The 15,662-nt window shown below is 32.0% G+C and overlaps 1 protein-coding gene across 2 annotated transcripts in view; it reads right to left on the reverse strand.

Annotated features, from left to right (window-relative positions):
• TCF4_1 (Transcription factor 4) overlaps positions 1-15,662 on the reverse strand; it is a gene marked incomplete at its 3' end in the record, with an annotated part of 47,399 nt that overhangs the window by 22,247 nt on the left and 9,490 nt on the right. The gene's annotated exons all lie outside the window — the stretch shown is intronic.

Consider the following 15,662-nt stretch of genomic DNA (forward strand, 5'->3'; position numbering starts at 1 on the left):
CGTTTAAGAAATTGAAAAGATGAAAAGCAAATGTCCGGTGCTTTAACCGGGTGGATGTCCACGGAGAGTTCACCTAGGGGAGTTGGAAAACCTTGAATCTAAACCAATGGTGCACATGGTCTCCAGTGTCCTGAGGGAACAAATGGCTACCATGGGACTGCATCTCCTGACGTTGCTCCACTGCCACGTGGATCAAAACTTTAGGTCGAAGGCTCCGGGTGTCAGTCAGACTGACTCATAAGAAAACCATCCGCTTCGGTTTGGGCACCCAGGCAGTATCATAGCCCACACACAAATCAAGTGACTTGTGTGGCGCATTTGTACTCGGTACCCCTTTGTACCAGTATTTGTGTTCAAATACATAAATATAAAATCGGTCAGTATGAATAAAAAGTTCGGTCTAAAAACGAATAAACGAGGCGGACTTTCAAATAATAACTGAAACAATAACATGTCTGACATAAATAATGAAAATGTCTATGAAGTAGATCTAAATACTCGACAGGTTAATAGTTAAAACACCAAGGTTATAAGAGTGTAGTCAATATAGATCCCCTTACTGAACTACTCCGACTAATTCTTATCAAATATAAAGTATAAAAATATGATTAAGTTAAAATAATTTTTTTAAATAACCAGTAATCTATTTATATATACATAGGTGTATGGTTTGTCAAGAACGATCTAAGACGACAGTAATTAACTACATAATTGATAAACGATCGTAACACATTATATTATTGAAATTTTGTTAACGAATTTATCGAAACCCTTTTCCACAAACCAAAAAACTTTCTCTTTAAAATAGTAAGAACGCATTATTACTTCTTCACAGAAGAAAAGTAGAATATGAATCTGTACAAATTCAGTAACATAAAGAAGACAGAACAATAAGAAAATATCAGCTGAGGGGTTTCAGGAACAGGGTGGTGACAATCAAGGATGAAATCAACGTCGTGAATTAGAAGATGGATGAGGATGAAGGAGAAAATAGATCAGAAACAATGAGAGAAAAGAGTGGAAAAAATTACTCGTTTATGACTACAGCTATATTTATTATATCTGATTATTTGAAGACACACGTTGACCTATAAAACAGACATAGTTTGCCTTTGTACATATCGTCGTAATAATCATAAATGAGGATGATAAAATAGTAATAACAATTATTGTTGTTAATATTATGTGCTGACGGTGATGATGAATACAAATAACCAAAGTGATTAAATTATGCATTTCAAGAAAGAAAACTAGCAAGAGATATTGAGATGATAAGGTGAAGACAAAGGCGTAAAACAAACGTACAAATACGATCACATAAATTATCAGTATAAATACAGGTAATTCATGAAATAGTTGAAGACTGATTATTTTTTGAAGCAAAAAAAGAACAGAAGAAAGATTTTCTAGAACAAACAGTGAAGAGACGAAAATTTTCACGAAGTCAGCAGAAAATTTCATACGATACATGCACACACACACATATACAGACAGACATATATTTGTACTCGTACTGAGAGGAATCGGTTAAAAGACAGTGCAATCTCTAAAAAAAATCCTTTTTTAAAAAACAATCGAAAGCACAGATGTGCAAACCATTAATTTATATTTTTGGTTTGTGCACCAAGTCAAATTATCAATTACTACGCGCATGTATATATATATATATATATATATATAACAAGGGACAGAGGTGAGGTATTGATACTGCCTACCTCCCTACAGGGATAAACTGAATATCACATTTAACACTGGGGAAAACTAGTTATAGTGAAAAGAATAGAGAAGGCGACATATATATATATATATATATGAATTAACTCGAAGAAAATTCTTCTCTTTTACTAATCACCTAGACTAGAAGTAATCCATGCAGCTGTTTACATAGAGAAAAGAATAAGAAGGAAGAGTGAATAAAAGAAGATTAAAAAAAGGCCAGTAAGTATCTTTTATTGTCTGAGATATCTTATTCGCACAAAATACATACAAACAAACAAAAAAACCCAGATAGACAGGGAGAAAGAAAGAAAGAAAGAGAAAGCACTTGTAATAATACAAAACAAATCAAGTATATGTGAATACAAGTTAATCAGTAAATTAGGTCAAATATTTCATTTTAATTCATTTGCACAATTCTAGATAATGATTGATAATAATAATAATAATAATAATAATAATACACTAAGAAAATTGTTTCTAAAATAATTTTTACTTTTTAAAAAATCTTCACAAATATAAACGGGACAGAATTTGTACTATTTGCAGAAATAAACTACAGGTGAATAGATATTGTAACAAAATGTATTAGCAAAGTTGACGTTATGCGACCCGATAGACAAACTTTTTTTAAATGATCAATAATTCAAAGAGAGAGCACAGTCTTCAAAAAGTTTACGATTGGAAATTATTATTATTATTATTATTATTATTATTATTATTATTATTATTATTATTATGATAAACATGGGATTAGTACTTTTACAAAAACAAAATTTTCATATATATATATATATATATATATATATATATATATATATATATATACGATTGCACAACTTGATAATAAATTCGTTGAAAAGAGATCCCTTCGTTGAAATTCATGTTTTAATTTTAAAGATAATGAATGTACCAGAATGATAACAATTTGTTAACGAAGAGGTGTTTAAGTAGTTAAGTCGTTAAGTTTTCAAGCATTATATCACAGGTTTGAACCTAATAACAGCTATTTTGGTCTTAAAAGTTAAATAGTATAATTAATTCTCGCTTGAGGAATGTGACTTAAAACCAAGTTTGTAAAATTGCACACAGTAAATGAGTCAAATTATTTTAAACTGCCATAACTATAGTAATGAATCTGTTGGAGACGTTGAGTAGTATGTCTTATCATTGGTTACAATGATGTAGATATATTTCTTCTCTCAGATTCTAAGATTCAAAATTATTTTATACCGTTTTAATATCCCACGACTCTATGCATTTTTCTTGAATCATATTATTTCTACCTAATTTTTTCTGCTGAAGTTACTAATTCCATTAATACAGAATTTATCTTATTAATTTCATCTCATTGTGCTAATGTGGTGGAGCAAACGCAAGCGATGCACACATTTCTCAGGTTCTATATTGCATATGACCAACTTACCACGTAGAATACTAATACAATATTAAGTAACCGAGGTACTGTCTCAAATTATATATTAAATACTCTATAGACTTTCTAATTCATGTGATAAGGTCGCTACTAATAAAAGATTCACTCAGACCGGTGGTCACATTGCAACTTGGTCGACAGAACTTCATCAGTACTAAAAAGACTAAATTATATATGACATTAGTCATTGTTCAGTAATTAATCAAGTGTAAGAAAGTAGAAAAATTATACCTTACAAAGATTAAATTTGTCCAGAATAATATAAAGTTGTTTTGGTTGTGATCAGCTACTATCGGTTTACCGTGTTGTTTATTATCACTTATCACTGGTTTCTCATGTGTGATAAACATACGACTTTAAAAACTACTGTTTATATGTCTATAAGTCTCAAGCCATTCATCAGTGAAATATGCTTAAAAAAGCATACCATTGGATTCTAATGAACCAGGTGATATCTAGAAGGCGAAATATCACAACATTTCGACAGTCTTAATGTTCCCATATTTATTTAAATTACGTGGCGACAAATTAAAGGATGGGATGTGTGTTCGTTAATTTGTAGCGCGTCTCTTCTTTCTCAATATTCGACATGTGTGCAATATCTAGCATTTCTCCATTCATTGAGTAAGTGAATCATCTACAAAAGTGCATAATTTCGATTGGAGACTTCATTTCATTTATTATGCTTTCTTCATCCGATAACTTGAGGTGGGCTATAGTAATGTTCAAAGATATATAGGATAATTGAGATGAAATTCCAAGTGAGAACTACGTGTTTATATACAACATCGACATAGTGAACGGATGGAAAATCCACGAAAATGTTAGATAACACACTTTTATTGAACATTGGAAAAGGAGGGCTATATTCCCACCCAATTAGTGACAGTGGATTTTGCCGATGTTATTATTATTGGTATTATTATTATTATCATTTAGGCATATAAAAATTGGCACAAAGTCGAACCAAAATATATGTGCGCCATACAAATTAGTCACCATTCAATTTATGAGTGGACTAGGATACTGTCCAGGTCCCCAAACCGAAACAGGTGGTTGTCTTTGGGAACCACACCAGAGCCTTTGACCTAAAGGTCTAATCAACAAGGCAGTGGAGCAACGTAAGGAGATGCAGTCCCATGGTAGCCGGTGATCAACAATAGGTTTATACGTCATTTTCCCACGAGATAATGAAGTTCATGTGCACAACTGGTTTGGAATCAAGGTTTTCCGACCCCCAACCCCCATGTGGATCCAACCAGCCCGGTTAGAGCGCGGAACATTCGCTCTACATCCGCTCAATTTCGTAAACATCCTCGCTACGAGAAGGCAGTGAGCAGGACTTCCCTAGTGTAAGGCTATATACGTGTGACCATATGAGAGCATTTCGAGAGGGAGAGAAGGTTCTTTTCACCTTCAGCCGTACCAGGACATTTGGTGGGTATATTGTAATTTATATTGAAATGTATGTTCACGTTTAAATGCTCAAATAAAATTTGTAAATAAAAACTTCCCTTAACCCATTCTATGCAATTCAATTAATTTAAAACTGATAGAGGAATGATATTAACGTGGTTAAACAAACAAATAAATACAACTCAATTTTCAAATACACGTTTACATACTCAGCTGATAGCCAGACCATTTTAATGTGTGAAATTTGGTAATATTACTTTGTCATCGCGCCGAGTAGGATTCAATCCAGTAACTCAGTAGCTGAAAGTCTAATACTTTCATTCGGTTTAGTCACTATTACATGAAAAACACCTTTATGTTCCTATTTAACAATATGATAAACATGATCTGACTCTATTTTCATTTTATTAAGTATATTTGGGGAAAGATATGAACCAGTCAGATACTCTAGAAACCACTGTATATAAATTGATGATAAGGTCACAATAATAAGTGAAGTATATGGAAATTTTTTCGAGACTTATTGAAATTCACCTTCAGTCAATCTTATTTTTTCTGCGTTACGATAACCTTTTATAAAAATTCACCCAACACATAATATTGTTCAATTCAAAAATATATACGTTTTCCATTCTTAACGAAAATAAACTAAATATGACAGTAGTTGAAGTGATGAAAAGATCAGAGACAAAGAACACTTAAAAATGTCAGTAACATAAAAGCGTATATATATATATATATATATATATATATATATATATATATATATATATATATATATAAGGCTAAAGCAAAAAGGGAAGAAATTATCTTCAAAAACCTAAATTAAATATTTTTCCTAACATACGATTCTATAGGAAAGAGCTTTACTGAAAAGTAGCTCTTGGAAAATAACAAACAATTAAGAATATTCATCGATAATTTAGTTAAAAATGAGCATATATATATATATATATATATATATATATCAGATCATTTTCTTACCAATGGAGTAGACACAAACGCGTACCCATATATAAGTAGATAAATGGTGTCTATACACAATGAGAATAAACATGAATGCATAAAATCAAGATTTATGACTGAATGTACACATAAATTATTGGTTATTCTAACCAAGTGAACTTATCATAGACCGGTACAGATGTATGTGTTAATATCAAAATAGTGAATGAGTATGGAATTTTAAAGAATAAAAAACCGATATCATTCAGCTGAAAACAACCACAAAACGCGTATTAAGTAAAAAATAAAAACCAAATAAAATTATTGAAGACATAAAATCCGTTAAATTTATACATTAAAATGGTTGTATAGTGTGGAATTAAATCAAAACTATAAACGAAATTGATAATGGAGAAATGTTCTTCAAGTTGAATTGAGAAAAAGAGGAGTTGATATATACAAACAAACAAAAAATCAACTAACCTTTTTCTCATTTAAAATTAACAAGTGTATGCATGTATGTGTGTGTGTAATGGCTGTTCACGACACATTACCATAATGAAATAACATTTTTAACTCTTAGTTTTAAAACACTGAACATACACACATTACAGTAGTTGTTTATGGAGTGTATTTTTAAAAACCAGGTTCTAAACTCTCCCCAATACTAAATTAAATCGATTAAATATAATTAGTACAATATATTTCTCTTAAAATTTACATAAACACGAAAACTGAGACTCGAAAATAAGAGCAAATACATGTGTATATTGATTAATTTATGGATATGATGGAATGAATTCCTTTTTTTAGTTGACAAATCAACACGAAAAGTATGATTACTAGCATAGGGTTGAGTTTTTATTGAGATCATGAACTGATAAATGTTGGACCACAAGTGAAAACCTGAAGGTTAAGCGTTCATGCGAAACCTATGACCCTGGGTTCGAGTCCAGCGTGCGGGATCGTGAATGTATACTGCTGAGGAGTCCCGAACTAGGAAAAAATGACCGTCCAGTGTAAACAGGTTTTCAATGGTAGTCTAACATTGATCGGTTTATGGTTTCAATAAAAATGGAAAACATAATTCAAAAGAAACAAAGAAGTGGCTTTTTAAATTTTTCTTCTGATTTTGTGAAATAAATACATTTGAAGTAAATTTATTCCAATTATCATTCAACTGATAATAGTTTGGACTCTTTTGATGTCGATATTTTTTGACTGAATTTTGATCAATCTTAATTGACATTTGTGTTAATTGCTTTGATAAAGACATAAAGACGAGTTTTTGTGAAATAGCAGTCAGTCAGCTACAACGTAGAACCAGGCATATACATGCATCAGTCCAAGTTGCCATACCTCATTAGCACAACAAGATTAAACACCAAATTCATAGAGGTAGTTACTTCAATGGTGGTAATAAATAAAAGAATGATCGTGTATAAGGAAGAAAGAATTAGTTCATAGACAGAAAGGTATAAGGTAATTATAATCTCACCATCTAAGGGAAGGCACCTACGTCATTGTGATCGATTCTGAGCAATGTCACCCAGTCTCCAACCACTGATTACAATAGCCACGCGGAACCCAACCAAGTAGTATGCATTTACCAACATAGCTCAGACTAGAAGTTAGTGACTTCAAGCACTGATGCCACGTTTTGGTTTGGTCACCCCTAACTTCATTCTAACCATCCTCAACACTAGTCAGCATTGCACGTCGTGGTAATCAGTGTTCAGGCATACGTAACACTTAACCAAACCATATCAATCGATGGGGATCTACAATCTCATCAACTGATTTGCCGTCATTCCCTAATACCCTGTGGCTATCTCGACTCAGTAACGTAGTGGATAACACGGATGTTTGAATATAAGGGTACTGGGTAAACATCGACTCGGGTGTAGTTACATCCAACTAATGAGTCCCAAATTTTTATTTATTTATTTATTTATTTGAACACATAGATACTGGTACAAACGGGCACCAGATACATATGCGCCACACGAATCTCATTTGATTTGTGTGAGGGCTGTGATACTGCCCGGGTGCCCAAACCGAAGCAGAATGAGTCCCAAAAGAAAAGAAATGCACACCTTGCATTCCATTGCTTGCCACAATTAATGTATTCCATGAGACTTCCAATGGCTGTTTGAATAGATGATAATAGAGAGTGAATAAGGCATTGCCTTTATAATCAGTGTCATGGTATGAAAGAAAACTGTACAGGACTGGAATCTGTTGGTCCATCACGACCTTCTGGTTGGGATACTGCTGCGATTTCTTTTTAAATCCTACCGTTCCCTAGAATCGAAACCGTGAATATTACGAGTCTAAAGTAGGTGATTCCCATGCTGAACCATTACGGGATTTAACAGTTCAAGCTTGTACAAACTACGTTATAGCATCCCTGTTATAAAAAAGTCTATTTTTTTACCATATAAAATATGGACTGTACATCAGGGAATTTTTAGTTCAATAGAAAAGTATGCTTGATGATGTTTGTCTTTTCAGTTGCGTGCCACACTTTCTGTGGAAGATATTGATACCATAGAAGCAAGGTTCAAATATATAATTTGAGTATTTTAACTGTTAAGTGTCATAACCAGTCATTAATTCAGATTAAAAAGGCGTTAAAACAACTGTACAGTCATATCTTGATCTCCGGTGCTTAAAAATAATCAAACAATAACCACTAGAGATCAGTTCGATATGATTAATCAGGAAAACTACTATAAGTGTGATACCAAGATTAATTTATTCCAACAACAATAAACATAAAACATTATTGGTGCTAAAATATTCAAACTAAATCCAACAATTCACTATTTTCATGAGGTTTATTGAACCGCCTAAACATGATATTCGTAAGCAAATTGTGATATACAGTTTATTGAATGAAAAAGAAACATTAATAGGCGCTATAATAGAAGTTCACAGTTTCTAGTAAATTAAAAGCTTTTTACTTCAAATCGCTTCAAAATCAGTTAACTGACATTTAAAAAAATAAGGGTAGTACGTTTTAATGAGAAAAACACAATAGAATTAAATGTAATTAATCCATAAGTTTGGGTTACTGTGGCTTTATCTAATGTTACAATACCTCAAACAATTATGGGCAATGTTGATTCTAAAAATACGGATAAAATAGAATTGCTAAAGTTTTCTTCTACGTTACTCCCTTTCATGCAATTTCAAATAGTTCTAAATAAAGTAGCACAAATTACGGTTCGACATCCGAGTGAGAACTTATTAGTTGCAGCGAAGTATTTACACTAAATAGAACAGATAGACATACATGTACTATTCTCCATAAGTTTTGCTTACAAGTGATTTAAAACATTGAAAGTCAGTTGAAAAGAATGATAAATTGATGATCCTCAACTAATACTGTTTCAGGATGATTTACAATGCACTGACTTGTAAGACACACATTTTGTATACAGGTAACCTACTGGCAATATTTAATGACACAACATATAGCAGTAACAGTTGTGTAACTAAGTAACCATGTACAATCCAGCTTCGTAAAGTGGAGTATGGTTACAATTTGCGACCTAATAATAAAGTAGTTACAGGAATATGGAGTAATTCTATGGAGCGAATTATTATAAAAATGATTTTTTGGTTTAATACTGTCCAGTAAATACCAGTAGTAAATATCTAAGAATTGTCAGTGAATCAAATTTTTGTAAGCCGCACTACCGCTAGCTGAGATTTAGCATGCTATTTTCACAATATAATTTCAGGAAAGTTTTCAAGTAGATAAAGGAGAATACAATGTAATTTGTGAACATTTCTGGATTAAACAAATAAAACACAGATGATGCAACATATAAGTTGCTGGAAGTCAATCAGTCAGTTACAGTCAGTAAGCGTAAATGAACCAAACTGAACAGTAGTCTCATGAAAGTCAGGATTTACTTTCCAACAGTCTATTAACTATTCATAAATGATCTTTCTGACTAAGCGTAGATAGACAATTTTTTCTATAGAAGAAAACTGTAAAAAATTAAAATGATTGTTAGAATTTCGAAAATTCTACCTGTATACCACATTTATTACATGGTAATAATTTATGTTGCTAGACCTAGCTATGCTTATATGTAGTTTGAAAAGGGGAAACAAGTCTTTCCGATACAATTGAATGACCCGAATGCACGGATTCATGCAATGGATTAACGCATTGACAGATTAACTAATTAGAAGAGCTTCACAAGCCTTGTGATAAGATGACTGCTGACCAAAAGATGTAAGTCTGAATGCAGGAAATTTGATTGTTATAAAGAACAAGAACCGCCTGCAACACCCAGGACACATCCAAATATCTAGTCAAAGGAAATTTTCAGTCAAGTGTGCATAACCGAAGGTATCATTAAATCCCGTCACCACTGAAGTGACGATTGGAAGTAGAAGTTTTTAACTATAATATCTCAGAAACACGGCTTCTGCGATTGTAAATAATTAGGGAAACTAGTTTATTAGATTTAGAAACTAATACCAGGTAATCCAACTATGGTACGTATTTAATGTGTTGTACTACAATAAAAACTTGAGAATTCTGGAAGAGGATATATGATAATAGTATTCAGTGCTATTGATTATTTGATTGTCCATGAGGAAATGAAACTGTCGTTAACTATTATAAGGAAAGAAGCTGAATTTGTAGACTTAATTTGGTCTTAACGACCAAGTCACCTAAATTCAGTTTTAAAAACTTATCAATACTTGATCCCTGTGTGTTCCATAGATATATTTTTTCACATACAATTATGACGAATGAAACTAATGCACAACTATGTATATTATAAGTAGTAAACGTAAAAGTTACCAGAAAATAATTATTTATACGGCAATTTACATTGATGATAAATTACAATGACACTGAAATCATTCACACGAGTAGATCACATGAAAAGTAACATTCTCAAAACCCAAATATGAAATAATTAATAGGTTACTACTACAGCTACTCACAAATGCTGAAATTGTATGTGATGGCCATAACATTGAAATGGTATCATTACGAGAAAATCCATGATCATCATCAATAATATCAGAGCATGAAAATAATTTTTCAGTAGGATAATCAACAGAAAATGAACAATCTGTGTATGATACATTTGATGTTGAATCAATTAAATCCGTTAAATCCAAGAACTCTACATCATATTTACTAGAAGATATTGGTAATGTTGTTGAACAACCAAAATGATTTGATGTACAAGCTGTAGTAGAAGAACTAATCGAATTTTGTTGATATAACTGAGAAGTTGTAACATTAATTCCATTATAACAGAAACAAGTGAAATATGGTGAAGTGAATAATTGACTTTCACAAGAATTATTGTTTGTACGATACTGTTGTTGTTCTCCATGCATGACAATAAGGTTTTTATAAAATTATATCAAAACAGAATGAAAACTTTTTAAACATAAATTAACTGGAAAAGATTAACCTAGGATAAAGTTTGATGAAGAATCCCATGCTCTTTCACAAAGGGGTAACAGGCGTAAGTAAGTATAAAACAGAATCACTTTCTCAACATTGTAACATCATTCTTTTGTGTAGTATGCAAGCAATTACAACGAAACTGTGTTGCAGAGTTGAAAAAGGCATCAAGACGATAAGAATTATTTCAGATAATTAATTATTATTATCTAGTCACCTGCGTGGGACAACCAACACCATCTATTACGCTCTACTACGACTGACTAAGATGTATAACAAACATGTGCATATGTATATATATATATATATATATATATATATATATATATATATATATATATACAAACAGTAATAGTTAAAGTTATTAAAAGCAACCAAAGTATCCAAACACAAAACAAAACTCCCTTCTTTATTAAACTATCGAATGTATCAGGAATAATATGATTGGAGAACACATAAGATACGAATCAGAAGAGATCTACAGTACAGAAAGGTGTATGTGTGTGTAAAACTCTATAAATATTTTATGAAATATTGTATCAAGGAAAATTGATGAGGATTTCAATTAAAAAATTTTCTATATAAAATTATTAATAGTCACTATTAAGTAATATTTTATCTATCAAGAAATAGTACAACTAGACACAGTGACATAATAATTAAAGTATTCCGTTTTCAATTAAAATAGATGGTAGGTTCAAACAATACTTTACCTATCAATACAACTCAGATCAGTAAATGACTTGGTTGTTTTCAAATAACGAAAGAAACCCGTGGTGTTGAAGGAGAATTAAGGTAATTTAGGGAAGAAAATCTTCGTATCGACGACTTTATATACTTAAGCTGTACAATCATTTTTGTAGTTAATGACTTAATGGACTGATATCATTTCTTGGATTGTCTGCTTTTAGCTTTCTTTTAACTTACATTAACCAGGATTGTACGTCAAGGTAGGCGACGGATAAGCAAACGTAGCGTATGTTCAATATGATATTTTAAAAAACAACTACCGACAGATAATCAGATGAATGAATAACTAAGCTAATTTAAACGAGCATATACTGCTCGTGAAAACTTTAAATAGGTATGAAAAACAAATACTTTTACAACTCGTTCTTATTCAGAGAGAGTAAAATAATGAATAGCACTTACAGAAATCCGTCAGAAGGGTTTACTCTCAGGTTATTTTTTGGTTTAAAAGATACTAATTAATAAGTAATATTTAGAAGTTCGATGAAAACTTAAATCTTTGTTATGTTGATCCTGCCCCTTAAATGAAATAGATTACTGATTAAGCTATATGGTCGTGAACTTCGAATAGCTTTCAGTTAATACTGTTTGAAATGACTTTATTGACAAGATACTAGGGGAACGATATTCACGACTTCTTTATAGATAAAAACTATATATATATATATATATATATATATATATATATATATAAACTGTGTCCACAAAACAAGACCTAACTTTGAATCCTCAGTGTAAAATGAAGAGAGGAAGACTGAAGAACACATTGCGTCTGGAGTTGTAGGCAGACATCAAAAGAAACAACACTTAGGAACAGCTGGAAAGGAGAGCTAAGGATAGGCTGGGTTGTAGATTCTTAGTAGGTGGTTCATACTCCAAAAATGTAAGTACGTAATTACCCAATGTAAAGTTCTATAAGCATTTTTGAAGTACGTCCAATTTCAAGCTGAAAGTCAACAATTTTTAAATGACCTGGAGACAAATTTCATTTTTGTTTCATCTATATAAAATCTTAGCCGTACAGGTATTCTTTCGAAGCCTAATACTATAAAATCAATCACTTAAAAATAAGAATGTATCCTGATTTTCATGACATAATAGTATCAAGTGCCGAAAACAAAAGTCACCACACATTAGTACAATTTCTGAAATTGTTTCAGTCCGACAGTTATCCTTCTACAATGATGCATGCAAGTACATTAACTCCATTTGTTTCACTGCCCTCGCCCAAACCTGGGATACAAAAACATTCAAGGATTTCAAAAAAACTCGAAATCATCTACAAGAACACTATATAATTACTGTAACATCAGTGTATATATTTTGCGATGGGAATGCCTATGGATGTAAAATTCAAAAACAGCGACAATCACGATAATTTATGCAAGCTTGCTAAAAAATATTTGACTAGAGATATTGAAGGAAACTATATTCTATGACGATAAACTGTCGCTACGATGATATGCCTCAATGGATGAAATATAACATTTAACTACTATATACACGAGGTTGGAAACCGATTTCATCGCCTTTGGTTTGGGCGATCGGATAATGTTAATAGTCTTCACATATACACACACACTGGCACATGAAAAACTGAGTAATTAACCGAGATAAATTACCTTATACTAAGAACACCGAGAGCTTAAAACTGTAACATATTTTAACGGATACCAACAAAGGAAGAATATGATTGCCAAAAACAGTCAAAAATTTGAAATTATAAAGATAATGGTGTACTCATTTATCGTGGTAGACAAAAAATGGAACAATTATTTACAATATAAATGAAAGTTCTGTTTAATATCGTTTGTAACATTACACAAACAGGCTACATTACACCGTTTCTATTCTTAATTATAAGACTACTACTACTAAATGACAAAAAGGTAACAATAGTTGAATCTTTTCAAACCAATATTCGAATGAAGTAGCTGCAGAAGGTAATCTCTTTATACGTACACAAAATAATCTATAATGCGTTAGAATTACACTCACACACACACAACTAAAGATGAGATTCAACATGAATTTTAATAAAGGAAAGTGTAAAAACCGTTTTAAAAAAAAGGAACAATCAACTTCACTTCATAACACAAGTACATAATTAACACTCCGATAATCATATATCCTCAAATGAAAAATCTCATACATATATACACATGATAAAAGAACAAATTTACAGTAAAACAGCTGTTTTAATTAGATAGATTAAAATACTAATATAAAAATGACAGTGGACAAACAAATTCACTTAGATTTCAATCATGACAATACAGAATGTGAATAAAAATACAATACGAAGTGTTTGTAACACTATTAACAGAATGTTACAAATAAATAGTAATGTTATACAGCTTCATTCCTATATACAAAACTTATTCATGGCACAAGTTGATCTTAAAAGGAGTTTCAATGAAGAAAAAACAGAAGTAGTGTATATTTTATCGAAATGAATAGTAAACCTAATATTACATTTGGTGCATCGGAAAATACGTAAAGAATAAAAAACCTATTATTATACTGTAATATTGTCATAAATATTTGTGTATGATGAGTCAGAGTAATTCACACTACATACGGAAGAGATTTGTGTAAGTAAATGACTTTGTTCATTGAAATGTTTAACGCATTACCAATCATCACCTAGTCTATCGTTGACACTAAAATGATGCGGTACAAATGTGCGTATCAGTTTTGGTGGTTGTCCTCTGAGCTAAATGGATTGAATATCGTAGTAGAGTTTTGTATGAACTAGGGATTGATAGTGTTGTTCAGAATCGCAATGAAAGTTCCGAAATCAAACTACCCAACTCAAAGAACACAACACACCGTTTAGATCATCCACTCGGGCTGCAGACCTCCGTTATATATATATATATATACATATATATATATATATATATATATATATATATATATATATATATACCACACAATACAGTAGGAGTAAAAATAACCAAAACAGTGTGAATTATTCCATCAATAACCGTAGTAACAATGAAACCTAAAACACTAGTGCATTGGAAGGAATGGATGAAACTAGAAGAGAAAATATTAAATGACACTTAGCTCCTTCATGATTCAGGGAAAGACTTTTTTCGAAAATGAGCGAATTTCCTACCCTATGATCTAATTAGGCTTACATTACCTAATCCCAATTATAAACATCACGATCACCATGTGAACCTTAAACAAGAAGCGTACATTTCAACAGTTTATCAAGAATTATATGTAAATGTAGTGTGTAATGGCCAGGTCAATCTACAAGCACCAATTATCAGTAAAGGATTAGTGGAGACTGTTGAGTTTTCTTAGTGAGACCATGAACCGATCAATGTTAGACCACTAGTGAAAACTTGGAAGCACTGGATGGCTGTTTCGTCCTAATGTGGGACTCCTCAACAGTGCACATCCACGATCCCGTGCGCAGGACTCGAACCCAGGACTTTCGGCCTCAACAACAATCTCCACAACCCTACACTGATTACTATCATGTGCTCACTAGTGAATAGCTTCGAGAGGTACTTTTTGTTTTTCTAGTGAGAAGTCGCAACCAGTGGAGTTGAGACGAATCGGGTGTGAGGCCGTCACTCACCGAAGACAAGAGATGCAATATCATGGATTAGTTTAAGTTAAACATTAACACCGTTGGATACCGGCTAAGTGGTCTGGAAGTTAGGCGTTCGCACGAGATCGAAGGTCCTGGGTTCGATTCCCGCATGTGGAATCGTGAATGAGCACTGCTGGGGAGTCACCCAGGTTTTCAAAGGTGGTCTAACATCGATCCGTTCGTGATCGCAGTAAAAACACCAATTAGTTTAGAAATTTACAATTCTTAAAAATAATAATGCACTCAGGAAGCTACAAAATAATTAGTCTAGGATGATTTTGTTCAGCCAAATCATATTACCTAGAATCACTGTTATAGTTTACCAAATGTTTAAT

This window comes from Schistosoma haematobium, chromosome 1, assembly GCF_000699445.3.
Source record: "Schistosoma haematobium chromosome 1, whole genome shotgun sequence".
Classification (NCBI taxonomy): Eukaryota; Metazoa; Platyhelminthes; class Trematoda; order Strigeidida; family Schistosomatidae; genus Schistosoma; species Schistosoma haematobium.